Below are 26,082 nucleotides of genomic sequence, written 5' to 3'. Positions count from 1 at the left end.
TTTATTTTTTATTTTTTATTTTTGTAACCCATGATAGAATTTTTTGTAATCCATGATCGAATGTTTTGTAATCCATGATCGAAATGTTTGTTTTTTTTTTGTAATCCATGATCGAATTTTTTGTTTTTTGTTTTTTATGTAACCCATGATAGAGTTTTTTGTAATCTATGATTGAATTTTTTGTTATCCATGATGTAATTGTTTTTTTCTTTTTTTGTAATCCACGATCGAAATTTTTGTTTTTTTTTGTTTTTTTTTTTTGTAATGCATGATCGAATTTTATGTAATCCATGAACGAATTTTTTGTAATCCATGATAGAATTTTCTGTAATCCATGATCGACTTTTTTGTAATCCATGATCGAATTTTATGTAATCCATGATCGAATTTTTTGTAATCCATGATAGAATTTTCTGTAATCCATGATCGACTTTTTTGTAATCCATGATCGAAATGTTTGTTTTTTTTACTTGTAATCCATGATCGAATTTTTTGTGTTTTTTTTTTTTTTGTAACCCATGATTGAATTTTTTGTAATCCATGATCGAATTGTTTTTTTCTGTTCTTGTAATCCACGATCGAATTTTTTGTTTTTTTATGTTTTTTTTTTTTTTTTGTAATCCATGATCGAATTTTATGTAATCCATGATCAAATTTTATGTAATCCATGAGCGAATTTTTTGTAATCCATGATCGAATTTTTCGTAATCCATGATCGAATTTTTAGAAAATTTATGATTTTTTTTTTTTAATCCATGATCGAACTTTTTGAAAATTTGTTAATTTTTTTTTTTAATCTATGATCGAATTTTTTGAAAATTTGCTGTACTTTTTTTTTTTATTTCTTTGTATCCATGATCGAATTTTTTGAAAAATGATGATTTTTCGAAAAGATGTGAAAATCGTGATAAAGTTTTGATTATCATGATGTATTAAACATTTAAACCCAATTTTTAATTTTTATTGTTTGAGTTTGCTGTAATTTTTTTTTTTTTTTTTCAAGATCGAATTTTTTGAAAATTGATGATTTTCCGAAAAGATGTGAAAATCGTGACAAGGTTTTAATTATCATGAGGTATTAAACCATATTTTAAATTTTTATTGTTAAAGTTTTTGTTGAAAAAATTGTATGTTGATGGATTATTTATGCAAAAAAATGTATGTTATTATATTTTCAATACAAAACTGTATTTTTTTTATCTGTTGTTCATGGATTTTTTAGTTGGAAATTTGGAATGACTGATGTTAGCCGGCTCTTTGAAGAATTGTTTTTATTATTAATTTTTTAATGCAAAAAATGTATGTTTTTGATAATTGAGTTGTAGCCATGTTTGGAGCTGGCATTTTGTATTATTCTAAATGTTTGTAATTGATATGTACGAAAATATTATTGTCCTTTTGCAATAACAAATAACAACGAATATGACTACATGAACTACCGCAACATATTATCACTACATATGGTGATTATTTTTCTTTTTGAACTGTCAGGTTAATTTAAACTTTTTACATCTTAATTTAGATCATATATTACTAATTTTATGCTTTATTGTAGTCCATGTATGTTGATATACTTATTCCATGATAATTCTATGTTTATCCTTTTGTGTGATGTAAATTAAATGTTGAATAGCGGTTCATGCAGGGGAAGAACATATCAATATTCGCATATTCATTCAAAAACATGAAAATTCTTAATGGAGTACCCTCATTTTTTATTGAATTCCTAAAAAAAAATATTTATAATGAATTTTAATAATTTTTTCGAATTTTTTTGAAGCTTTATTATGACCGATTCACCCGATTCGGATCCGGATCGCCGATTCACCGATCCGGATAGCCGATTCACCGATCCGAATTGGTTTTAAAAAGCTCGATCCGGGTCACCGATCCGGTTTTTAAACCATTGGTCCAAACAAATGGACACTTCATTGGACACTCTACAAGAATGTCAAATGCATTTATAGAATTATCGACTGTCTGTATCCTTCAAGGGTCGACACGTGGTCCATTTCCCTTGAACACTTGTGTCCTCATTTTATAGTGCGGATTCCACCCCACGTTTTGGATGTAATGAAAGAATTTGCCTCCTAACGCCTTGCAACTCGCCAACTTCGATTTTATGATCCTCAACAAGATAAGTATCGCTCGAGTAAAAAGGACAGAAGTGACACTTCGTAATCCTTCTAGGAAATTATTTGGTAGTCCCACGGCCACAACATTAAGTTAGGAGCGTTTATTTGGCTCCAAAACAAAGCATTCCTATATGGGTGCAGTTGTTGGCATACGGATGCCTCCGTAGCTGTAGAGGTAAGGTGCACCTTCAAATTTTATCATGGTATATAATTTTAGAGAAATGACCTTGCGAGATCTTCACACAATCATGTGTGTAGGATATTAAATGATCATCATTAAATTTGACAGAGATCTCTAGAAAAATCAAATCCCATACCCATGTGATAACTTTTCTAAAAATTTGTGCCAAATTTAATGGTGATCCTTGGAGGTCCTACACACATGGGTGTGAGAGGGTCTCATAAGATCGTTACTCGTAATTTTGATATAAAATGTTCTTAGGATTATCTCAAAATCTATTTTGATATCTAATTAAAAAATTTTAAATTTCAAAAATGGTTAAAATCAAGTAGATCTATAAAAATATAAAAATCTTGAAAATGGATGGTGTAGATAATATGTTGTAAAATGCACCATTTCTGAGACTTAAAATCTTTTTATTTTTCATGGTCATACATCTCGATGTCGAGATGATCAATCAAAAGATTTTTCAACATTAAAACTACCTTTTTCGATGGGTTTTTGAGGTGCATCTGTAGTTCTACATTATAAGATTGCATCCTTATATAAACATTTTCCTTCTTATATATCTAACATCAATTAGAAAAAATTAAAATTTGATTTTGAGCTCAAAGAATATTTCATAGGTTACCGTATGGATATGTATCGTGTATTGATATACATGGAGATATGTATCGTGTATTGATATACATCATTGTGGATATCAATAGGTATATGTATTTGTATGGGTATATATTTTGATTGTCTAGTTAGTAATTATCAATAACTGTTGTATCTATCTAGAACTGTTATTTGCGTATATTTATATGTATCTTGTATATTTTTTATCAATTAATTTATCAATTAATAAAGAGAGAGTTCTCTACAGTATTATGAAATTCTAACATAGTATCAGAGTCATAGACCTTGTGAGACCCTCACACAATCATGTGTGTAGGATATTAAATGATCATCATTAAATTTGGCAGAGATCTCTAGAAAAATCAAATCCCATACCCATGTGATAACTTTTCTAAAAATTTGTGCCAAATTTAAAAGAGATCCTTTGAGGTCCTACACACATGGGTGTGAGAGGATCTCTTATGATCGTTACTCGTAATTTTGATATAAAATGTTCTTAGGATTATCTCAAAATCTATTTTGAAATCTAATTAAAAAATTTTAAATTTCAAAAATGGTTAAAATCAAGTAGATCTATAAACATATAAAAATCTTGAAAATGGATGGTGTAGATAATATGTTGTAAAATGCACTGTTTCTGAGACTTAAAATCTTTTTATTTTCCATGGTCATACATCTCGATGTCGAGATGATCAATCAAAGGGTTTTTCAACATTAAAACTACCTTTTTCGATGGGTTTTTGAGGTGCATCTGTAGTTCTACATTATAAGATTGCATCCTTATATAAACATTTTCCTTCTTATATATCTAACATCAAATAGAAAAAATTAAAATTTGATTTTGAGCTCAAAGAATATTTCATAGGTTACCGTATGGATATGTATCGTGTATTGATATACATCATTGTGGAGATATGTATTGTGTATTGATATACATCATTGTGGAGATATGTACCGTGTATTGATATACATCATTGTGGATATCAATACGTATATGTATTTGTATGGGTATATATCTTGATTGTCTAGTTAGTAATTATCAATAACTGTTGTATCTATCTAGAACTGTTATTTGCATATATTTATATGTATCTTGTATATTTTTTATCAATTAATAAAGAGAGAGTTCTCTACAGTATTATGAAATTCTAACATAGTATCAGAGTCATAGACCTTGTGAGACCCTCACACAATCATGTGTGTAGGATATTAAATGATTACCATTAAATTTGACAGAGATCTCTAGAAAAATCAAATCCCATACCCATATGATAACTTTTCTAAAAATTTGTGCCAAATTTAATGGTGATACTTTGAGATTCTACACACATGGGTGTGAGAAGGTCTCATAGGATCGTTAGTCGTAATTTTGATATAAAATGTTCTTAGGATTATCTCAAAATCTATTTTGATATCTAATTAAAAAATTTTAAATTTCAAAAATGGTTAAAATCAAGTAGATCTATAAACATATAAAAATCTTGAAAATGGACGGTGTAGATAATATGTTGTAAAATGCACTATTTTTTAGACTTAAAAATCTTTTTATTTTTCATGGTCATATATCTCGATGTCGAGATGATCAATCAAAAGGTTTTTCAACAGTAAAACTACCTTTTCCGACCGATTTTTGAGGTGCATCTGTAGTTCTATATTATAGGGTTGCATCCTTATATAAACATTTTCCTTCTTATATATCTAACATCAATTAGAAAAAATTAAAATTTGATTTTGAGCTCAAAGAATGTTTCATAGGTTACCGTATGGATATGTATCGTGCATTGATATACATCATTGTGGAGATATGTATCGTGTATTGATATACATCATTGTGGATATCAATACGTATATGTATTTGTATGGGTATATATCTTGATTGTCTAGTTAGTAATTATCGATAACTGTTGTATCTATCTAGAACTGTTATTTGCGTATATTTATATGTATCTTGTATATTTTTTATCAATTAATTTATCAATTAATAAAGATAGAGTTCTCTATAGTATTATGAAATTCTAACATTGTATCAGAGTCATAGACCTTGTGAGACCCTCACACAATCATGTGTGTAGGATATTAAATGATTACCATTAAATTTGACAGAGATCTCTAGAAAAATCAAATCCCATACCCATGTGATAACTTTTCTAAAAATTTGTGCCAAATTTAATGGTGATCAATTAATAAAGAGAGAGTTCTCTACTGTATTATGAAATTCTAACATTGTATCAGAGTCATAGACCTTGTGAGACCCTCACACAATCATGTGTGTAGGATCTTAAATGATCACCATTAAATTTGGCACAGATCTCTAGAAAAATCAAATCTCATACCCATGTGATAACTTTTCTAAAAATTTGTGCCAAATTTAATGGTGATCCTTGGAGGTCCTACACACATGGGTGTGAGAGGGTCTCATAGGATCGTTACTCGTAATTTTGATATAAAATGTTCATAGGATTATCTCAAAATCTATTTTGATATCTAATTAAAAAATTTTAAATTTCAAAAATGGTTAAAATCAAGTAGATCTATAAACATATAAAAATCTTGAAAATGGATGATGTAGATAATATGTTGTAAAATGCACTATTTTTTAGATTTAAAAATATTTTTATTTTTCATGGTCATACATCTCGATGTCGAGATGATCAATCAAAGGGTTTTTCAACATTAAAACTACCTTTTCCGACCGATTTTTGAGGTGCATCTGTAGTTCTATATTATAGGGTTGCATCCTTATATAAACATTTTCCTTCTTATATATCTAACATCAATTAGAAAAAATTAAAATTTGATTTTGAGCTCAAAGAATGTTTCATAGGTTACCGTATGGATATGTATCGTGCATTGATATACATCATTGTGGAGATATGTATCGTGTATTGATATACATCATTGTGGATATCAATACATATATGTATTTGTATGGGTATATATCTTGATTGTCTAGTTAGTAATTATCGATAACTGTTGTATCTATCTAGAACTGTTATTTGCGTATATTTATATGTGTCTTGTATATTTTTTATCAATTAATTTATCAATTAATAAAGAGAGAGCTCTCTACAGTAATATGAAATTCTAACATTGTATTAGAGTCATAGACCTTGTGAGACCCTTACACAATCATGTGTGTTGGATCTTAAATGATCACCATTAAATTTGGCAGAGATCTCTAGAAAAATCAAATCTCATACCCATGTGATAACTTTTCTAGAAATTTGTGCCAAATTTAATGGTGATCCTTGGAGGTCCTACACACATGGGTGTGAGAGGGTCTCATAGGATCGTTACTCGTAATTTTGATATAAAATGTTCGTAGGATTATCTCAAAATCTATTTTGATATCTAATTAAAAAATTTTAAATTTCAAAAATGGTTAAAATCAAGTAGATCTATAAACATATAAAAGTCTTGAAAATGGATGATGTAGATAATATGTTGTAAAATGCACTATTTTTTAGATTTAAAAATATTTTTATTTTTCATGGTCATACATCTCGATGTCGAGATGATCAATCAAAGGGTTTTTCAACATTAAAACTGCCTTTTCCGACCGATTTTTGAGGTGCATCTGTAGTTCTATGTTATAGGGTTGCATCCTTATATAAACATTTTCCTTCTTATATATCTAACATCAATTAGAAAAAATTAAAATTTGATTTTGAGCTCAAAGAATGTTTCATAGGTTACCGTATGGATATGTATCGTGCATTGATATACATCATTGTTGAGATATGTATCGTGTATTGATATACATCATTGTGGATATCAATACGTATATGTATTTGTATGGGTATATATCTTGATTGTCTAGTTAGTAATTATCGATAACTGTTGTATCTATCTAGAACTGTTATTTGCGTATATTTATATGTGTCTTGTATATTTTTTATCAATTAATAAAGAGAGAGCTCTCTACAGTATTATGAAATTCTAACATTGTATCAGAGTCATAGACCTTGTGAGACCCTCACACAATCATGTGTGTAGGATCTTAAATGATCACCATTAAATTTGGCACAGATCTCTAGAAAAATCAAATCTCATACCCATGTGATAACTTTTCTAGAAATTTGTGCCAAATTTAATGGTGATCCTTGGAGGTCCTACACACATGGGTGTGAGAGGGTCTCATAGGATCGTTACTCGTAATTTTGATATAAAATATTCGTAGGATTATCTCAAAATCTATTTTGATATCTAATTAAAAAATTTTAAATTTCAAAAATGGTTAAAATCAAGTAGATCTATAAACATATAAAAATCTTGAAAATGGATGATGTAGATAATATGTTGTAAAATGCACTATTTTTTAGATTTAAAAATATTTTTATTTTTCATGGTCATACATCTCGATGTCGAGATGATCAATCAAAGGGTTTTTCAACATTAAAACTACCTTTTCCGACGAAATTTTGAGGTGCATTTGTAGTTCTATATTATAGGGTTGCATCCTTATATAAACATTTTCCTTCTTATATATCTAACATCAATTAGAAAAAATTAAAATTTGATTTTGAGCTCAAAGAATGTTTCATAGGTTACCGTTTGGATATGTATCGTGCATTGATATACATCATTGTGGAGATATTTATCGTGTATTGATATACATCATTGTGGATATCAATACGTATATGTATTTGTATGGGTATATATCTTGATTGTCTAGTTAGTAATTATCATTAACTGTTGTATCTATCTAGAACTGTTATTTACGTATTTTTACATGTATCTATTATATTTTTTATCAATTAATTTATCAATTAATAAAGAGAGAGTTTTCTACAGTGTTATGAAATTCTAACATAGTATCAGAATCCTAGATTCCTTAACCTCATATTTGAACTCAAGGTTGCCGAAGCCTTTTTGCCCAGCGGCATATCCTCGTCGATGCCTCAGATTCATGTCCTGCCTATCTGCATCGACGCCTCATAACGTTCATGAAATTTCATGCTGTTTTCTCCTCAACTTTAGATATAAGCCCTACCGCCGTTGAGTTGTTTAAGTTATTTCAATTCATTGCCTCATCAAACTGAAACCCCAACCCGTGTAAAAAAAAAAAAAGGGTTTGGTAGTCGAGCTCCGACAACCTTACGAAATAACTCTAGACTCTGAACTCTAGACCAGGCACTTGCTTCATGAAGTATGCGCTCTGACGTTGTTCGTGCAAGTCTTCACTGAATTTGTTCCAACTGTCGGTCCTCAACTTTATGTTTACGTTATGGAAAAATCTTAGGCAGCCACCATAGCATCCTGCTTGGAACTCCATGCTTTAGTGCACGATCATCGCATCCATTTGAACCAACTCTGCCTTCATGCTTTGCTTTGCAAAGGCTTTTTTTGCAAATTTGAACCCATCTCTTTTTCAGCCACTTTATACCTCCGCTTGACGTTGCCTACCTCTCTCTAATTTTTTTTTGGGTTGCATTAAAATTGTGCTTTGCCTTGCTATCAAATTCAAATTATGCTTTGCCTCCGTCAAACCTTGACGTCCCTTGCAAACCTTATTCAAAACCCTCTTTTTTGAAATAATACCCAGGGAGTTGTGGATCGGTAGGTATTTTTTTCTTGACAAAACACACTTTGCTATTTTATCTCTCTTGATTGCCTATCCGTCCCATCTGGAAAATGAGCTACTCCCTCTCTATTGATCGCCTATTTACCCCATCTGGAAAATGGTCCTTCCGCCACTATGCATGTTTTGCCTCTGAATCCAGTATGCATGTTTTGCCCCTAGATCTTGAAATCTTATCAACCATTCTGAACTGATATGTTTATTGTTTTCCCTCTGGATCTTGAAATCTTATCAGCCACTCTGAATTGATCTTTTTTTATAATCAAGTTTTTTGTTACTCAATTCTGTCTGGTGATCGAGGTTTCCGTTACTCAATCCTGTGTGCTCGTCGATTTCTTTGTTACTCCATCCTATGTTCCGAAGGTCTGCCGTATGATGATCGAGTTCTTTGTTACTCGATCATATTTTTCAAAGGTCTATCATCTAATGATTGAGTTATTTGTTACACAATCCTATGTTATGAAGATCTGTTGGTCTGTGAGCTACTGAATCTGTTGGCTCTTCCAAGCGTCATTTTGTCTTTCTCGGTTGTCTCGATTATGTTTTTCTTCTCAAGTGAAGATCTATATATTTTTTTTCTGTTCTTGAGGCCGTCTGTTGTTCCTGTATTCCTAAGGCCATCTGTTCTCGAGGATTGTTGACATGCTTTCTATGCTTGTTGTTCACGCATGTTTAAGCAATATGTGCTTGTTGTTATTGTTCAAGCAATAAGTGCTTGTTGCTCAACCAATTTCAGAATGGAGACCATTGCTTCTATTGGTCACTCCATGAAGGCCTGAACATCCAACTCATTCGTTTATGCAACTTATTATTCAAATTCCAGCTACTTTGTGTCAAAGCATCTTGAGTTTGGGGGGAGTGTTAGCGTATGATATGTATCGTGTATTGATATACATCATTATGGATCTAAGTACGGATAAGCATCTTGAGTTTGGGGCATCATTATGGATATCAGTACGGATATGTATATGTATGGGTATATATCTTGATATGATTAGGTGTCTAGTTAGTAATAATCAATAATTGTCCTATCTATCCAGAACTGTTATTAGCCGTATATTTATACGGGTCTTGGAAATTATTTATCAATTAATAAATTTTATTTACTTTATCAATTAATAAATAGAGAGTTCTCTAAAAAATTCTAAAATTCTAACACCATATTGTAGGGTTCTCAGGAACCCCTCCCTTGTGGAACTAATACTCTTATATATTGGGATCCCAAGATCGTGTACATAGTTGGCTAAATACGAAATAAATGAAGATAACTATAAATCAAGTACAAGAAATAAAATTGGCTTTTGATAGGGATCTTTCGTGAGAAGTAGGTCTTGCTCTTGGCGCTGTTAACGAAGCTACCGAAGCCGCGAATGAGAGATATGTATCTCTTTGAACAACAACAAAAGACCTCACAGTTTTCCCTTCTAAACCCGCTCTCCCGACCGATAACACAATCAAGCATTCTCATTTTTTCCACAAAAACAGGAAAGAGCATATTGAAAGCAACCAAGAGAGAATTTTCCACAACAACAGGAAAAAGCATATTGAAAACAACCAAGAGATTTTCTCTCTATAGAAGTGGAAACTTAACCAACCTAAAATCCTATGTGAATACCGCCTCTCTCTTAGAGACCCATCTCTTTTTTGAAGATTCATTCCTATGACTGGGTGACCCTCAAAAGGTTAAGTATTATGTCTTTCTTGACTCTCTTTTATGAGATATGGCTTGGCCTTTTTTTTTTGCTCCCCAAGGAAGTCTTGTTTTTCTTTTTCCACAATACCTCAATTTTTTGAATAAAATATAGGTGTGACGATTTTAATGATCACCAAACTTAACACATGTAAGTTCCTACCCAAACTTTGTACTCAAAGTCATGTACGTTCCTACTAAAACTTTGTACTCAAACTCAATATGATGGACAATTAGATTGAAGAACACCAGATCTTTTGTTTATTGTCTTAATAAGAAAATTCTTGCAATGTGAATCAAATATATGTTGACAAGTTGAAGTCATAGTACCTCTTCTAACTAAGTGTTTTCCCAAGGGATCAAATGATTATAGACCCACGGGACCACCTAATATGCCCCCCCTCCTTTGATAACAGTAACAAACTTGACACTGAGAGAAAGTATGCTATTTCATAGACAAAAACATAAGAGTAAAATAGCCATTACTTTCTTCTCAGTGCTGATAGACAAAAAGGAAGAGACACGTTTGAGATTTATGATGTTTTGAGATATGTTTGATGCTCTATGATAAACCTCTTGGAATATGTTTATTCTAGGCTTAGCCACTATACCCTAAAAACGCTCAACTTGTCTAGAAGCACAATATTACTCCAAGATACCACTGCAAAAAACTCACTCTCTCTCTCTATATATATATATATATATATATATATTAGAGATGTACATGCAATGAAGCAGTGTCACATGATTCATCTGAGGTACACCAGGACTCAGGGTAATTTGGCCTTGCCCTTTGGTTGAGGCCGAGTTACCCTAAGATGTGTGTACAACTAGTGTATATAAAGAAATTTTCAAAAACAAAATCTAAAAATTGTCAAAAATATAGATATGTACTATTAATTTTTTTATGTATGATTTGGATGCTTTTGGCATATATTATTAAGTGTTTTTTTTTTGCTATAAATCCTTTTTTTTTTTTTTTTCTTGAAGTGTCTTGAACTATAAATCGATGTTTGACATCTATTTTTCTAAACTTTTTTTAATACATTTGAAAATTTAAAGATTGCTTTTGGTTTTATTTTACTTTTACCCTTCGTCTTATCAACTTCGATTTTGTTCAGTGCAATGGTGATGGCCTCACCATTCAAAAGAAGTAATTAGGATACAAGGTGTAAAATTGTCTAGAGAATTTAATTCGAAGTTGGTGGTTGAGGGTGATTCAATGAACGTAATAAAATGGATTACGCAGCAGATGGAGAGTCTTTGGTTCTTTAATGGATTAATAAGGGAGTTATTAGATTGTTGCTCTGAGATGAAGTGCTTATTTGTACATGGATAACGAGAAAGAAATTGAAATTCAGAAAGAAATTGAAATTCAGAAGTAGATTTTCTTCCAAAAATGGGGTCTAATGCTCAAGTGTAAACAATTTTGTAGAAAGGGTCTCGTGCTATTTTTCTTGTTTGTTTTGATTATTGTATTGATATAGGGTGTGGTTTCTATAAGGTTCCTCCAACCTAAAACAATCCAATTAAGTCGCATGTTTAAATTTTATCATAACATATTATTTTGGAGTAAAGAATTATTAAGATTATCTCAAAATCTATTTTCATATCTAATTATACAATTTTAAACTCAAAAAATGGTTAAAATCAAGTAGATCTATAAACATATGAAAATCTTGAAAATGAACAGTCTAGATAATGTGTTACAAGATGCACTATTTCTAAGACTCAAAGTTTTTTTATTTTTTCTTTTTATAATCATATATCTCACATGTCGAGATGATCAGTTAGAAGGTTTTTCAACATTAAAACGACCTTTTTTGATGGATTTTTGAAATGCATCTTTAATTCAACATTTTAAGATTGCAAATCTTATATAAACCATAAACTTTTTCCATTGTGGTTATAAGATGTATTGGCCATTGGCGAAATGTAATTTGTGTAAATTGTAATTGAATCAATAGAAAAGTCTTATTTTAAAAAAAAGAGAAAAAGAAATTCTCTCTCTCTCTCACACGTGTTTTGGATCGTCACTTGACTCTTGAATGTGGAATAGGGTTAGGGTCAAGTACGATTCGTCACCACTTTATTCCCACAATCTTTCAACCAATTATCCCTCTTTATCTTCTTTATTTATTCATCAATCTACATTTTAGAGAGAGAGACAGTACCAATGAGAGAGAATACTAGATTTCAACACATAATCAGAGAGAGAGAGTGCATATGAGAGATGTCAACATAGAATCAATTGTTCTTGATATCTTTGCTTTAGTGGTTGGCAGCAGGCAATAACTGCGTGGAGAGAGAGAAAGGAGAGAGTTGGGATGAGATGGTGCCTATATAAACCCCTGTAATCAATGAAATAAGACATAATAAGAAGATGAAGTGTGATCAAAACTGAGGTGTTATCTCTTCACCTCCCTCAAAGGCTTCCCAATTTTTGAAGGAATTTATCAAGGTTCAAAGTCCTTTGAAATTGGGGACCGATGGGGGAGACCCAGAGATTGCACTTCAAAAAGACTAAAAGAAATTCGTGGGTTTTGTTTATTTTGTTACAGGTATCATTCTCTTACCTTGTTCATGAGTTTGATGCAGTTCTTCTTCATTTTTTATATTTTTTTGTTTTTTTATTTGTATATATTTATATTTATATTTGCATATGAGGACTGGCAGATATGTTGCCTCTCACATTTTCACCCTTTAGAAATGTAGCATGCAGAAATAGTGCCTCTACCATACTTCCATTCTTTAAAATGAGAGGTTATGGAATAGGAAATCCTCTCTCTCAGACACACAAATACACACCCACCACATTTGTGCATGTAAGGAAGCATCACTCATCACGGGCTACTCTCTCGTAGTTGGGTATGTAACAAAGTATCTCTCATCTTTGTCTACTCTCTCTCTCTCTCACTCAGTGTGCACAAACTCAGCTGGTCCAACTTGGAACCGGCCGGTTAAAACAAGAACTAGGCACTGACCGATCCGGTTTTGGCTGTCCTAACTGGGTATTTTTTAAAAAAAATTCAAAAAAAATGTATATAAAATCCTAAACAATAAGTAACTTGTTTATAATGTGTTTTTAAATTATTATTTTTATTATTATTTTGGCAAAGATTGCAAAGTGCTTTGGCTATGAATACTTAATTTTATATTTTTACCATATTTTTAAAAATTTTAAAAATACCTCTAGGCACAAATCGAAAAATCCATTTGTTTCCTTATGTTTCAACTTTATTTAGATGTGTTTTCTTTAATCAAGCTTTAAATATGCATTTCATAATTTTTGGATTTGTTCTATATTTTTTTAATAATTTTTGGACCGGCCAGGAGGACAGTTAAACCGTCAAGTTTACCGGTTAATGAGACCTAACCTTTGGCCTGTTTCTGAGCCCAGTTCGATTTTTCCAACATTAATCTCTATGTATGGACACCCACATGCCCATAATATAATTCATATGTATATTTCTGAGAAAATTATGATTGAGGTTAGTAAGCCATCCAGTTATCAAACAAAAGAGCAAAAGAAAAGTAAAAAATCAATAAAACCCTAAAAATCCCATATGGTCTTTCTATGGAAGCTTGATATTGACCTACATGATGAAAACCAGACATTTTTGTCAAAACTCCCAACCATTTATGAGTTGGGGGGACCCTTTCCTATTTTTTGCCGAAGCTCTTTTGAAAGCACAGGCAAAAACAGGTGAAATAAAAGGACATTACTTTTATTTGTTGGTTCTATGTTTCCCACTCCAGCATCTCCCGTTGCCCATGTGAAGAGCACTCCATACCATCTCCATGGACCCTCCCACCTAAGAAATACACAGTCATTCTCTCTCCTGCTCTGTTAGCAGCATCTTCTCTCTCTAATCCCCTCACCATTGTCTCCCCTTCCAAAAATTCACCAGGCGGTTTAATGCTCCTCTCTCCATGAATCTTCTCTAGCTCGTTTGGAAACCCATTTGGGCTCCCCATGTACAAACCACTTGTCGAATCGGGGAAGCCTCCGAGAAAGATGGGTGGGGCAATTGTGTTACTGCTAACCTTGGCTCCCATTTGTGCAGCTTTTTGCAATAAAGCAGTAGCGGACATGAATGCATTTGAATCATTGAAAACTTTGGGTATTATTCCACTGATGATAAGAAACCCTCGCATTATACCGTAAAATGAAGAATCCGGCCTATTGGGTATGTGAATGAGATTATGTGGCATGTTATTATTCATAGGATTAGTTATATCTTGATTGATGAATCCGGCCGGTTGGTATGTGAATGAGATTATGTGGCATGTTATTATTCGTGGGATTAGTTATATCTTATTGATGAATGATGAATCCATGGTTTGTTGAGCTCTGGTGCTTCGCTTCGTAGTTGAGCTAGGCCCTGCTGCAACTTGTTCTCTTCTGCCAAATAATCACAGAATGCTCCGTGAGTTATGAAGCTGTCTCTCCTGAAAGAGCAAGAAAATCAAATAAATTGAAGAACGATTTTGTTAGACAAATTTTGTGGGGGCTTTATTACCATTTGAAGAACTTTTAATAAATTACCAGTACTACCCACGGTGGCTTGTTTTTTTTTTTTTTTAATTGCCCTTCTGTCTGGCAATAAAATGCTTAGATGGGTTAATATTGGAGGTTTACGTATCTCTTTAGATGTTTTTAGCAGTGTTCCCTTACTTGTCTCGGCTAATGTAGTAAAATATTCCCAAAAAAGTTAAAAAAACTAGTAAAAATATGGGATTGTATACGATGAGATCATTTACCTTTTACACAAGTAGTCACAATTCTTAACAACCATTTGATTTGAAATTTGATAGCTTGGATGTGTCACAAAGTTCGAAAAAATTTCTTTTGAAGTTTGAGCTTGGTCAATGGAATAATTGCAGCCACCCAACTTTACATTCAATAGTCAAAATTATTGCGACTACCTTGTATAAAAAATAAATGGTCTCATTCTATACTTTTCCTAAAATATTTGGAGTTAATGAAAATTTTTAGAAGGCCAAAGAAGATGAAAGCAATAAAGTCTGGACTACTGAAATTTTGATTGATACCTTGAATATTTTAATTTTTTAAAAATATGAAAGATCCCAAATTATCCTAAAAACTATCAAAATCATCTAAAAGTTTATTTCTAAGCACTATATTAGTTATTTATCTTTTTTAGATTTTTAACTTTTTTACAAAAATTTCTTTAAGGGGTTATTATTTGTTTTCTTGTCCAACTACCCCCCTCCCCAAAACCCAAAAAAAAGAGAAAAGAATGTCTCATTTTAGATTTTATTTTGGAAAAATATAGAGCTACTAAGATGTCACTTATTTTCTTTTGCCTTATATTTGAGTTTATTTTGGAATATAGATATTTAGTAAATCAGGGTTACGTTTGCTGTTAGGGTGAAAAAATCAGGGTGTGCTGATAGCTATGGTTTTGCATAGATTTGCATGGTTATTGAGATAGAAATGTATTGAATAGGCTATTTATTTTTAGTGGAAGGAGGACACGGTTAGATGGGAAATTTGAGTGATAGAAATGTATTGAATAGGCTATTTATTTTTAGTGGAAGGAGGACACGGTTAGATGGGAAATTTGGGTGATTGGGGATGTGCTATAATCCTGGGTATAAAATTTGTTGATTATTATGGCATATTTTAATTTGTCATATTTTAAATCCACTAACTAAGACTTAATGTGATCTTATGCCAAAAGTGAACTCTTATACAAACCCATTGAGATGGTTTTAAATAGATATATCAGAGAGAGAAGAAAGCACATCCTATGCTCGTGCTTGAACCTATTGTACACTTAATCCCTAAAGCGAACGAGAGCTACTTGGAGGATTTTCTTGCTAAGATGTTTTGCATTGGAAAGGTTTCTATACTTTCTCTGTAGCATAGAAGAACTATCCTCCCCATACCATCCAGCCATTCAATTTTGATCAAGAGAGACACTCACCGTTTGATCTTAGATCTGACGTCTCAAAGTATTTTATTTTTAGTTTTTTATACAAATTGTATGAATATGAAATTTAGTACGTGTCATCTTCTCATTGGGGCGTACCTATAAAAAATATTAAAAAAAAATTTTTGATAAAATATAGTGACCAAATACCTCTTGAAACTTTCAAAGGTATTTTGATCATTTTATTTTATTGAAAATATATTTTTAATATTTTTCGTTAGTGCGAGTTTAATAGAGGATTGGACATCCAAAATTTGGTATCAAAATAGTTTACAGAAAAAAATTAAAAATAAAATACTGTAGAGACGTGACATTGTGATTGAGACAATCTTAACCCTCCATTTAGAATGGATGGTTGGATCAAGGAAGTATATAAGTTTTATGCTATAGAGAAACCATAAAAATCTTACCGTTTTGTATCTACCCAAGAATCACACATTGATTATTTTTGAAAAAATAAGGATTTTGTGCTTATCAACACTCTGGTCTGAAAATCTAAAAGTTTCGATAGTCTTTGTTCAATCATGGGGTATAATTTTCTTTAGGCACATAAAATGTAAAATTTGATTATTAATTTTTTAGAGATTAGTCGCTAGGTTGAAGAGATATATACCCAAAATTTACAGCCCAAACAAAAAGTACTCGGTACTTTTAGTTTGCCCGTGAAGGAAAATATAATACGATTATGTGGAAACACGAAATTTTTTGGCTTTGATTATTGGGATATTTGATTTTTGGTATGTTTGACACTTGGAGGTGAATTGAGCTTAGGACATAGCATTGTAAATCATCAAGCGCTAACCAATTAAGCCCAGGGCTCTTTTCTCTCCATCTCTTCCTTCCCCATCTATTGTACGGATCTTTAGTGCTCGTTAATTTGATTATTTGCATGCTCTATCATTTCTTATTCAAATTAACAGCATATGAAGAATGCTCTTGTTAGGAGTGGCACCCCGGCAACCCGAACCTTGTCCTGGTCCTGGTCTTGATCCATGTGTGAGACCCAGCTTGTTGGGTCTGGAACAAATGACTTGGACTCGACCCAGGTCACGTCTAGGTTTGTCTCCGGGTAGGGGTCCACCTGGTATGTACCGTATAATACATAAAACAAAATTTTCATTTCTATATTTAATTCTAAACCTAGGTCTACGTCCAGATACTTGAAACCGATCCGGGTTTGTGTCAGGTCCGAGTCGGAGTCGATCCCAACCCAACGGGACCCATTGCCTCCCCTAGCTTTAATATTTTTTATGATATTATGGCCTCTGTCAAAAACTAGTTATTTTCCTGTAAATGTTAAATGTCATGGTAGACATTAGACACGTTATTGGATTACTTCATTGAATATTTACATGAAATCCTTATCTGTTAATACAAGTAACACTACATTACTTTTATGATAAAAATTATATAAGATTGCAACATTAAAAAATAGAATTAAGGTGCACCTAAAGATTCATCGGAAAAGGGCTATTTTGAAGTTGAAAATCCCTCTAATTGATCATCTCGATTTTGAGATGTATTAATAGGAAAAGAAAAAGAAGTTAAACTAGTTTTGGAGATTATCTAGACCATTCATTTTTAAGATTTTTATGTTTTCGTATATCTATTTGATTTGAATCATTTTTCGAGTCAAACTTTATAATTAGAGATGAAAATAGAATCTCAGAACATTTTAAGACTTTTTTACACCAAAATTATATCTTATGATAAATTCTGATACTTTGATTGTTTAAAATTGCAACCGTATACAAACCACGCCCTTACTTTAGACAGATAGAATCTATATAACTAAATTGTGTCAAATGAACGTCAATTCAAGTCGAACAAATACGTGCACACTCTATTCCTTTGATATTTCCAACAAATATAAATTTTCTTGTTTCACTATCTTTTTAATTATGGGAAAGTATTTTGTAGGGCCAGCTTTATAAAGCCCCTACCAATAGAAAATATGGTTCGGATACAGGAATATTTGTAAATAGATAATGATAATTATGGATTTGGAAAAAAAGAAAAAAGATTATAGGTCATAAAAATGGACTATGTTGTAAGATGTTTTTTGGATCATATATTTTAAATATTTACATATCCATCATATCTGCATCACTTTTGGAGCTTCAACTTCTATGCAAATCAAGGGGATGAAAATAAATTTTCAAGCCCCTATAAGAGTTCTTGAGGCTAGCATTTTTCAACATGGTTTTGAGATGTTTTATAATGTGGCTTTACCGAGGCTACACCATTTACTTGCATGTGCCCCCAAAAGAAATTGGAATCGTAATTTACTAACAAGGAAAGAAAGATGATTCAAAACAACTCAATTCTTTTGTAAGATGAAAACATTCTTAAAATAAGGATACATAAATAGAAACTAGTAATCAAACAGAAGCCTCATGATCATCTTCTTTTAAAATGAACACCATTGTAATTGAGATCAGACGAGACTGTCAATCTGAGTGTTCGAACCACCGACCAGTGTCTTGATTTATTTCGTCCAAAGTAAAAACTGAGTTTGGTTAAATGATGTTGGTCAGTCTGACCAGCTAGTTTCAACAGCATAAACAAAAAAGGCAACGTTTTCCTTAATAAATTGCATATTTAAACTATCATTTACTTTTCTACATGTTTTTAAAATGATCCAGTTTCTATTTGACTAATCCTACATATGTAGAAATGTGGGCCTCTTAATAAATCTATTTTGAGATGGATTTGAAGACTTTAAAGGATATATACTCTCTAACATGGAGATCATGAATGTGAAAAAATAAATAAATTTGCTAGAAATAATAATTCTTGTAAGAAAACATTTGGACCGAAAGTTTCCATTGTTTTTAGATGATATACCTACTTGCATTCATTTTTAAGATGGATGCTTTACACTTTCTAGACTGTATATATAGAAATGCGGTTCAGCCCGCATGAAATAAATTTATTTTTTTTAAATTCGGTCAAACCAATTCATTTGAAAAGTTGATTAATATTGACTGGATTAGACCTCTCACCGATTCGATAACTGGTTTGATCGTGACAACACTAGTGGACACCTCTAAGAATTCCCTCAATTATTTGATTCTCAGTATTTCAAAATCCCTCACGGGTTGGAATAACACTAGCACCATATTAGCAATTAAGTATTTAGGTGTCTCCACATATGCTCCACTAGGAGTCAATCTTTGATGGCTTTTAGTTTCATGAGTGTGTAGCATATTGTACATATTCCCTTTAAAAAATATGAAAATTTGAAATCTACTTTCTAGTAATCAAATGTTACAAGAAAAAGAGGAATTGGATTTTGAGTTTCTAAAGCTCTAAGATCTTACTATCGATTCAATTTTTGGGCATTATTTCTTCAGTTACCGACAGAGTGCATACAAAAATTTTCTCTTTTAGGTTGGTTGCTAGGACGAGGATGTTACATCCAAAATTTTGCGTCCTAAAAGTACTCGTACAAAGGGTTTTATTGAGGGAATAAATGGACAATATGCTCCAGCAGGAGCATAGAATCTCTTCATCGCATACATTCTCTCCGGTTGGAAAGGCGAGTATCAAAAACCTTAAAAAGCTAATTGCAAAGCCTCGTAAATATTTTAAGGGTGAGGTTTGAATGAGGTGTTTTATACTGTTGAAGTAAGATATACGTCACAACTATGTTGAACAAAGAAGTTTCGGTGGATAGTGTAAATACCATTGTTGCCCTCAATTATGAAATTCAAAATTGTAAAAATAGAGGAGATCAAGCAAATTTTTAAGTATTTTAAACAACTAGAAATGGACAATCCATATAATGTGTTTATACTGTTGAAGTAAGATATACGTCACAACTATGTTGAACAAAGAAGTTTCGGTGGATAGTGTAAATACCATTGTTGCCCTCAATTATGAAATTCCAAATTGTAAAAATAGTGGAGATCAAGCAAATTTTTAAGTATTTTAAACAACTAGAAATGGACAATCCATATAATGTGTTAGAAGATGAACTATTTTTAGAACGAAAATTATCTCTTTTTTTTTTTTCTTATTCATGAATCTCGACGTTGAAATGATCCATTTAAGGGTTTTTCAGCAAAAACATGTGGCTTTTTAGGTGCACCTTACTTGTATAATATATATAATTTTTTTCTATATTTTAATCGAATCAATGGAAAGTAATACTTTCGGTCAAAAAAAAAAAGTATATATATAACGAATCAATGGAAAAGTAATACTTTCGGGCAAAAAAAAAAAAGTATATATATATATATATATAGGATACGATGGTTAGCATAGGGAATTAATTCTCTCTTTCTGTCACACACGTGTTTTGGATCTTCACTTGACTCTTGAATGTGGAATATGGTTAGGGTCAAGTAAGATTCCTCACCATTTTATTCCCACACTTTGTCAACCAATTATCCCTCTTTATCTTTTTTATTTGTTCATCGCTCTACATTTTAGAGAGAGAGTAATTCCTTGGTGATGCTCCCTTATGTGCATAACTAGAAAGAGAAAGAGAGAGTACATAAACTAGAGAGAGAAAGAGAGAGTACATATGAGAGAGAGAAGCTATGAGATAAAGAATGTCAACACAAAATCAAATAGGAAAAATTACAAAAAAAACTCAAGACCACACATTGTATGCAATTTACCGCCTACTTAATTTTTTTTCTAACTTTTTTTTTTTTTTGTTCAAAACAAACTTTCTATGCAAATATCCCCAAAAGAAAAAGTTTATTTTTATTAGACGGAAATACCCTTCTTGTACACAAAAATCATTTTGGCCAGATTTGAAGTTAACTTTTAGACCGAGTAGCACATTGCCGGAACGTACCATTGCATTGTCAAACAGCCCTTTACAGTAACTTACGTGCGGGACCACACCCAGAGAGAACTGCCAAACCCAGAGACAACTACCAAACCGAAACTGAGGACGGCCGGACAGCTCTTAGGCAACTACCGGACCGAAACTGAGAATAACATTAATTAGTTCATCTTTAGTAGTAAACTGATTTATTTTATATTCGTATTTCAAATGCCACGCAGCTTTTTAAACAGATTAGAGAGACTACAAGTGGGCTTTCCTTGGCAAGCAAACAATGGGGAGAGTAGATTCCTCTTAGGCAAATTGGGAGTATTATCTCAGACGGACTATGCAAGGGCAGAAAAGAATTACCTGCTCATCGAGAAGATGTGTGTGGCGCTAATTTTTGCAGTACAAAAGATTCGTCACTATTTGCTTGGGCACGAAGTCAAGCTCATATCAAAAGCAGATCCTATCAAATTTTTTATGACGTGGTTGCAGGTCTGGAAGCGGAAGTCTGAGAAATATTTGGCAGACTCAGGTGTTCCATACACTATCATAAGGTCAGAAGATTTATTTTACTTTCTTGATAAACATAAAATATCATGTACGCATGTCAGCAGAAGACACGGAAAGATGTTGAGAACGACGTTGGCTCAGTTAGCCGGATTCTTAACGGTGGCAGTACGTATTGAGGGTTTATCCATGCACCACGGTTGCTCCCGACAGCAGTCCTCCAGCTTGGGAAACGGCTAGGGCAATGGCAACTATCGTTCCAACAGTAGGGGGCAATCAGCAAAAAGGGGTGATCAAAGCGGTCGTAACCATGACTGATACTAAGAAAGCCGCCCCTCAGACCTTAGACCTCTCTAAAAGGGTAGTCTCGACCAAGGCTCGGTGCCTCAGACTGCCGTACCGCCGGACCGCTTTAAGAAAACTAACGGACCGAAACTGAGTACTGTCGGACCGCCGTACCGCCGGACCGCTTTAAGACAACTAACGGACCGAAACTGAGTACTGTCGGACCGCATTTTACATAATGCCAAAACCCTAGAATCTAATAACATCTACTGCTGGACCGCCCTTTGCAATAGACCGCCTTTGCAATTGTTCGGACTGCCTTTTACAAAATGTTTTACTCCTAGACTACACCTACACAGTGTCGGAGCCCTATTTGGTTGGGGATAGAGGAGAGAGGAGTAGGTAAGGTAAAAAGTAAGAGAGTGTAGTTTAGATATAATTTATTTTTCTATTGGGTTCGGGGTATTTGCATAAAAAGTATATTTTGAGGAAAAAAGTGAGAGAAAAAATTAGATTGAGTGTAAGTTGCATAGAAAATGCAGTATTGGAGGTTTTCAAATTTTCCCAATCAATTATTCTTTAGCTTTGCTTTAGTGGTTGGCAGCAGGTAATTACTAAGTAGAGAGAAGGATATGAGAGAGTTGGGATGAGATAACGCCTATATAAACCGGTGTAACCGATGAAATAAGATATGATAAAGTGTGATCAAAACTGAGGTGTTATCTCTTCATCTCCCTCAAAGGCCTCCCTATTTTAGAAGGAATTTATCATGGTCTAAAATCCTTTGAAGTGGGGGGCCAATGGGGGCGATACTAGATATCGCACTTCACAAAAACTAAAAGAAATTGGTGGGTTTTGTTTCTTTTGTTACAGGTAACATTCTCTTGCCTTAACTTGTAATATTTAGATTGTAATAAGTTTTTTAATATCAAATTCAAATATGATGGTTCTAAGGAAAATATAGAAACCTGTATTTTTTTTAGGCACAATATTTCCTTTTATGTATATAAAGTCGTTTATTGCAGATGTTACTTTCTGTAGTAGTTTTTTTTAGTAGTATACAGCTTTATAACCCTCTAAATTAGAGCTATTGTATACATCTTCGATAAGCTCAATAATCAAGGCTCGATATTGTAAAATCCTGCAAAATAAGAAATAAAAAATAAAAATCAGGGCTTGATTTGGGGCCTGGTATTTTGGATCAACCACTTGAAGAGAGAAACATAATTGAGATGTGTTCTATAACTGCTTTTGCCCATTTTAGAGCAGCTGTGCTCTTCTTTCTCGATGTTTCGAGGTCTTGTGGTTATAGCGCAGCAGGTTGCTTTGGATGACGAGACCTGCGATGAGCCCAATATCAGGATGAACAAATTTAGGAGGTCCAATCTTAGGGTTCGTCTCGGGGATGTGGTGCCTTTGTGTGTATGCCAAGCGTGTCCATATTCTACTAATTGAGGATATTTATTTGATGCTCATCTCAAATCTTCTTTTTTTGGAGGCATATCGTCCAGTAAGGAAAGGAGATCTTTCCTTTGTTAGGGGTGGTATGAGGAGTGTTGAATTCAAAGTAATTGATACCGACCCTGTAGAGTCTTTTGTGGTTTCTAGATACTGAGATATTTTGTGAAGGAGAGCCTGTAAAAAATAAATAAAAATAAAAAATTATTTCAGAAAACGGATACCTCAGATTAGGGAATTGGTTGAACTTCATCTGAGTTATCTACCACTTCTGCTTCTCTCTTGATCGATTTTCATGTGATTTCATCCTTGTACATAAGGTCGTAACAATTCTCAATAATCAGCAATATCTGACGAATCTAGTCACGCAAAATACCGACTAGTTTTTCTTCTTTTTCCGCAAAGTATTTCAGATCTGGGTTGCTTTTCCTTGCGAGAGTATGATGCAGATGTCAGGTTCGGTATTTTTCTGACTCTCCATGATCACCGTTTCGTTTTCCTGATTTTCCGTTCGAAACCTCTCCACTTTATTTCTTTAATCCATCAGTCAATATTCATCTTTCTCATGGTTTTATTTCCCTAATTCAACAATCTTTTGAAGATAGTTAAAAAATCCATTACATTTTATTTGTTTGTGTTCTATCAGATGTGAGTCGAATCTAAAACCCGTCTCTAAATCCACTTCTGAAAATGGCCTTTAAAAATGGCTAACCTGCACAATCTGCAAACCAGCCATCGATTCGAGTTTTGATTCTCTGATCTGTCTATCTGCCAAGTCATGTTTCGATTCTCTTATCTATCTCTCTATTGAATTGTGTTTCGACTCTCGGATCTGTTTTGGATCTTACTATTCTCAGCTCTGAATCTAAGGTCCAACTGTGCATGTTAATCCACCGCTTATTTCTGTTGGCTCTTCCAAGTGCCTCTTATTTGATGATCAAATTTCTCGATCCTGGTTGATGATCAAGTTTTTCATTACTTGTTTCGTGATTGAGTTTTCAGTTACTCAATCCTATTGGATGATGGAGTTTTCAGTAAATCCATCATGTGTGATGATTGAGTTTTTTCGTTACTTGATCATTTCTGTTTCGGTACTATGCACGACTATTTTTTTCGAGGCATCGGTTTATGAGGATTGCTAATTTGCAGTTGTGCCTACCTTTAGTTGTCCAAACTCAAGTTGTTTTCTCTTAATGCATCTTGAATTTGAGGAGTGTAAAAAATATAAAAACCAGCACTTATTTTTAGGGACAATATTTTCATCTTCATGTTGAAGAGTTTGAAGCACGAGAGTTTGGTAAGTATTGTATTTTTATTTTTTTGTTGTTTACCTGTCATAGAATAAAAGGATTGCAGATATTTTGCCTCTCAGAATTTCACTCTTTAGAAATGCATGATGCAGAAATTATGCCTCTACCGTACTTTCGTTCTTTAGAATGAGAGATTGGAATAAGAAATCTTGTCTTTCTCTCACACATAAACACACACCCACGACATTTGTGCATGTAAAGAAGCATTACTCATCACGGGCTACTCTCTCTCGTAGTTGGGTAGGCAACAAAGCGTATCTCTTCTTTGTCTTCTCTCTCGCTCAGTATTCGTAAACTCGGCCGGTCAAACTAGAAAGGGGCACTGACTTATTCAATTTTGGTGGTTTGGTTGGGTATTGAAAAAAACAAAAAATTTTAAAAAATATATAAAATCCAAAAAATTAAGGGATTTGTTTTTTTATGTTTTTTTTAATATTTTTTATCATTTTGAAAAAAATTGGAAAGTATTTTGGCCATAAATACTTATTTTTATATTTTTTCATATTTAAAAAAAAATTAAAAATATTTTTAAACATAAATCGATTTTTTGAGATCTATTTTTTCATTGCTTTTCAATTTTATTTGGATGTGCTTTGTTTAATGATTCTTTAAATATATTTTTTTTTATTTTTTAATACTTTTTTGACCATCCAGGACATGCCCCAATTAGGTCAGTAGAACCGGCGGGTTTACTGGTTACTCCCACTAGGCCCCTCGGCCTGTTTCTAAAGACAGGTTTGATCTTTCAAAGATCGTTATCTCTCTCACATACACACCCACAGACAAACCCACATGCACAAAATATAATTCATATGTATATCCCCAACAAAACAATGATTGCAGTCGGTAAACCATCCAGTTATCAAACAAAAGAGCAAAAGAAAAGTTCATAATCAACAAAACCCTAGAAATCCTAGATGGGTCTTTCCATGGAAGCTTGATCTTGACCTACATGATGAAAACCAGGCATTTTGCCAAGGCTTGTTTGTTGGTTTTGTGTTTCCCACTCCAGCATCTCCCGTTGGCCATGTGAAGAGTACCCCATACCATCTCCATCAACCCCCACACCAAAGAAATCCACAGTCATTCTCTCTCCTACTCTCTTAACAGCCTCTTCTCTCTCTAACCCCGTCATCTTTGTCTCCCCTTCCAAAAATTGACTGGGTTGTTTAATGCTCTTCTCTCCATGAATCATAAAAGGAGAATCAGGTAAGTTGATCTTCTCTAGTTCCTTTGGAAACCCATTTTCGCTCCCCATATACAAACCACTTGTCGAATCGGGGAAGCGTCTGAGAAAGACCGACGATGAAATTGTGTTACTGCTAACCTTGGTTCCCATTTGTGCAGCTGTTTGCAATAAAGCAGTTGCAGACATGAATGCAGTTGAATCATTGGAAACTTGGGTATTATTCGGCCCACTTAGAAGTGAACAGACCCACCGATAATAAGAAACCTTAGCGGCCGGAAATTATGCCGGAAAATGAAGAATCCGGCACATTGGGTACCTGTGTGAGATTATGGGGCATGTTATTTTTATGGGATTAGTTGTGTCGTGATTGAATGAT

At 33.0% G+C, this 26,082-nt stretch overlaps 1 long non-coding RNA gene across 1 annotated transcript in view; it reads left to right on the top strand.

The window, feature by feature from the left end:
• Window positions 1–22,484: 22,484 nt before the first annotated feature.
• The window catches only part of LOC148781479 (uncharacterized), a 10,540-nt gene continuing 6,942 nt past the window's right edge, over window positions 22,485–26,082 (top strand). The window contains exon 1 of the long non-coding RNA XR_016058050.1: window positions 22,485–22,622. This is a non-coding gene — a long non-coding RNA (uncharacterized LOC148781479). The remainder of the gene's footprint in view (window positions 22,623–26,082) is intronic.

The sequence above is a fragment of the Amborella trichopoda genome, chromosome 6, assembly GCF_054954075.1.
Source record: "Amborella trichopoda isolate Santa Cruz 75 chromosome 6, AtrichopodaSantaCruz75HAP2 v2.0, whole genome shotgun sequence".
NCBI classification, from domain to species: Eukaryota; Viridiplantae; Streptophyta; class Magnoliopsida; order Amborellales; family Amborellaceae; genus Amborella; species Amborella trichopoda.
This window is presented reverse-complemented; position numbering and strand designations above follow the sequence as displayed.